Source organism: Oncorhynchus mykiss, chromosome 4 (genome assembly GCF_057628025.1).
Source record: "Oncorhynchus mykiss isolate SJ-2025 chromosome 4, ASM5762802v1, whole genome shotgun sequence".
Taxonomy (NCBI): Eukaryota; Metazoa; Chordata; class Actinopteri; order Salmoniformes; family Salmonidae; genus Oncorhynchus; species Oncorhynchus mykiss.
The window spans coordinates 64,495,833-64,500,158 of NC_143025.1; the positions used below are offsets into that span (position 1 = coordinate 64,495,833).

The 4,326-nt window shown below is 41.4% G+C and overlaps 1 pseudogene; it reads right to left on the minus strand.

The window, feature by feature from the left end:
• Window positions 1–2,132: 2,132 nt before the first annotated feature.
• LOC149984105 (trace amine-associated receptor 13c-like) lies at window positions 2,133–2,707 on the minus strand (annotated as a pseudogene).
• Between the last annotated feature and the right edge of the window lie 1,619 nt (window positions 2,708–4,326).

Below are 4,326 nucleotides of genomic sequence, written 5' to 3' on the forward strand. Positions count from 1 at the left end.
CAGGTATGGCTATTGAACGGGAAGCAGCAGGAATGATGACAGCGACACTTGCTATGTTTTGCACAGGCCTTTAGGATATAGCCTACCTTTTTAGGAGGACGCTTTGCAGGCAGAGACAAATAAATTGGTAATCAATACTTATTGAAAATAAGAAAGCGCAATGCTCGCTCACCATAGCAGCCGAACCTATGTGCACGTTGTGCCTTTTCAATTATGATTACAATCTTTGATTGCACTTCGACTGTTGAGCGCCCTCCACTTCTTTCCATCGTCAATATTTATTTACAGAAAATGTAGGAAACTACAGTCTAATCATATTTGGGCTCCCGAGTGGTGCAGCGGTCTAAGGTACTGCATTTCAGTGCAAGAGGTGTCACTATAGTCCCTAATTCGAATCCAGGCTGTATCACATCTGGCCGTGATTGGGAGTCCCGTAGGGCAGCGCACAATGTAAATAAGAATTCGAATTTGTTCTTAACTGACTTGCCTAGTTAAATAAAGGTAAAATATATATATATATATATATATGATAATTTCATATTTAAGTTAACTGCCACGTGGTTCTCCGCCCATGTAGGCAGCCTACTCTATTTCAATGAGACCACACATACTAGGGGCACTTGAACTTTAGTATGTGAACTAAGAGAGGTAGGATACTTAAGTTAAAGCAGCGAATTCCGAGTTTGTGAATAATGCGAAAAATATGTGATTTTAATACAAGAGGTAGGCTAACGCATTTAAAGCAGAAAGATGACAGTTTCAAAATAACTTGTGGGACAGCAAAAATATCTTTATCCCAAGGTCATCTGTCTGACTGCCACAGAATGAACAATTCAGACAGCGCACCAATAATCTCTGTAATAAATAAATCCTGCAAGCATCGCGGGGGAATGCAGCCCTCTAGTGCACAGTCATCCTACCAGGATCAGATGGTGACAGGGGTCCCAGCAGAGTCAGACAGCCAGGGAAGACCAGACCACAGAGCTCAGGTGACCAGTACATTAACAACATCAGTGAATGATACAAAGTTCCATCTTAAATTGATGGGTAGACCTACAGTAGCTACAGGACAGCAGCTTAAACTTAAAACTACAGTCTGAGATCTGGGAATAATTCTAATTTCAATTATTGAACCGTTGATTCTATTCTTGGATAATACATTGTATAAATGTACACCAAGGTAATTCTTTGTCATGCCTCATCTTAGGAGGATCAGATGGTGACAGGGGTCTCATTAGGGTCAGGCAGCCTGGGAAGGCCAGTCTGTGATTGAGCCGAGAGGAATTTTTGCAGATACAACACTTTCTTCTCTCTGTGCAGAACACACTGGATAAGCCAGATGCTATTTTAAGACAAACCTCAAGTTGATTTCCAAACTGTATCAAGGGTTGATAGAGGCTTTTCCCGACGACACAAAACACGTATGGAAATGTTGATACTGGAGACTGTTATCTGAAGAAACTGTAACCAAGCATTTATAGTGGCCAAGAAATGCATTGCCATTAATTGGAAGGTTGGTTATTCTCCCACAATGTCAAGTTATTCATCACTAGATTTGATTTAATACAAGATTAAGTGTATACTGGACAACTTTCATAATGTCTGGATGCCTTATATGGAAAACAGTACAACTAAAGGAATCTGTATTGAAAACATGCCCAGATACCTACAGTACATTCGGAGAGTATTCAGACCTCTTGACTTTTTCCACATGTTGTGTGGATGTTTTTCGGCGGCAGGGACTTGGAGATTAGTCAGGATCGAGGCAAAGATGAACGGAGCATAGTACAGAGAGCTTATTAACGAAAACCTGCTCCAGAGTGCTCAGGACTTTAGACTGGGGCGACACAGGAGTGGCTTCAGGACAAGTCTCTGAATGCCCTTTAGTGGCCCAGCCAGCCCGGACTTCAACCCAATCTAACCTCTCTGGAGAGACCTGAAAATAGCTGTGCGGCGATGCTCCCGATCCAACCTGACAGAGTTTGAAAGGATCTGCAGAGAAGAATGGGAGAAACTCCCCAAATACAGGTATGCCAAGCTTGTAGTGTCATACCCAAGAAGACCTTTGGCAGCTGTAATCGCTGTCCAAGGTGCTTCAACAAAGTACTGAGTAAAGGGTCTGAATACTTATGTAAATGTGATATTTCAGTTTTGAATTTTGAATAAATTAGCAAAAAGTTGGGGTATTGTGTGTAGATTGATGAGATTTAAAAAAAATACTTTCCGAAGGCACTAGTAGGCCATAGGAGTACAATGCAGTATCGGCTCAACTGGCAAAAACCATGAGCAGAGCAATTGGTATAGTAATCTTGGTAGAATAGCAAAGTGTATTGCACAAAGCCTCATATCGTTCTTTGGCTATAAACACCAGGTGAAAAATTTAAACAGACTTGAAGTACCTATCAAAACTAGAATGCAGCAAACGAAAAGCAAGTACCATCAGCCCTCAACAGCTCTTAATGTACTAAAAGGCATCACAGTCTCTCTAAGCAGCAGGTCTGCAAGTGCCAGAGACATTATGAGCATGTTAGTTGGCCTGTGTAGCTGTTTAATGTGAGCAATGGAGATAATAACCACACCATTCCCAAGGATGGTGACAGCATACAAAATAAGCTCCTTCACTGAAGAGTTCACAGGTGCAGAAGGCATTAGATTCTGGGGAACAGAACTGCATTGAATACAATTTTTGATGAGATGAGATATCCATTTCCTAAAGCAAACAAAAAGGCATTTAAGTTAGAGATGATCACTTGCTACTGAGGTCACAGGTGCAGGTGTGAGAGTGGTGCTGAATCAAGCATGATCTTCTTAAAAGAACGATAGTGTTTATAGACTGGGGGGTATTTTGGTCACACCCCCTTACAGGCTGACAACCAGTTATAGGTTACGTGATTGACATCTGTATGGTACATTTGTAAATTTAATTCATTCAATTCAATTAACGCTACGATAGATAGTATGATGATGTCATGAGCATGCCTTTTAAACACTTTTTGAGGCACTTTGCTTTTACCAGTATTTCCAGCGTTGTGCACTAGTGTTAGTGGAGGTAAAAGATTCTAGGGAAATGTTCTTTCATTTACAGAAGTCCAATCAATCAATCAATGTTTGGTTGTGCGTGTGTGTTTGGTAGGGGTAGCTGTATCCAGGGGAGGATTTGACATGATACAATGACTATGAGGTTAAAGTGCAGACTGTCAGCTTTAATTTAAGGCTATTCAATTTGAGAAAGTTAGATGCAAAAATATGATACCCCCAAGACATGCTAACCTCTCACCATAACAATAAGAGGGGTCGTTAGCATTTTTTTGCAGGGGTATGATATTTTAACCTTCTCACTTTGTTATTCACGATTCATTCACCATGCACACTTTATCCGCAATCATGGTAGCATCCATATTAATGTAGAAGTGTTTCGAAACAATTTACAATAAAAGTGACTCCAAAATGACACCACACATCATTTACCATTAATTTCTATTAGGCACAAAATGATCTGAAACACAACCAAAACAAACAGCAAATGCATCCAACAAATGTTTAGAGTTACAAGCTTGAATATGGTACCAAATAATTAACTTTTTACTACTTTAATATATGTCCCAATACTTTTGGTCTCATAAAATGGGGGGGGGGGGGGGGGGGCAAGTACAAATAGTGTTGTAATTTCTAATCAGTTCACCCGATATGGATGGATATACCCTCAAATGAAAGCTGACAGCCTTCACTTTAACACTTTAACTTAACTCTACACCTCCCTCAAGCTGAGCCTTTCCAATGAGCCCGGAAGTTGTAGCAAAAAAATGGTCAATCAGACTGCATATCAGATTTTTTTTCAGAGCTAATCTGCATTAGTGGGAAAAATTATCAGAATTGTGATGCCTGTCTAAACAGTGTCAATTCCAATTTCGGGGGTTAACCCCGACCGGGACTCAAACCCAGATCCAGCCAACATCTTAACCTCTACGCCAAGAGGGTCAAAACTCTTGACGAGATTTCTAGGTGTTGGCTTAAGGTCACGACACTACCCCCTTCCTTTGGGAGAGTGTGTCTTCTCACATGTTCTCGCTTCTTAGATGGCCTCACGGGCGCCTTCCCACTTCTGACGTCAATGTAGCGAATTCGGGGGGTAGCACCGACCGGGACTCAAACCCGGATCCAGCAACTGTCAAGCCAAAACTTTAACCTTTGCGGCCACCAAGAGTTTGGACCTCTTGGCTTAATGGTTATGGTTTTGGCTTGACAGTAGCTGGAACCAGGTTTGAGTCCTGGTCAGGGTTACCCCTGAACTTGCTACAATACACTTCCATGGTTGGGTTCATTGAC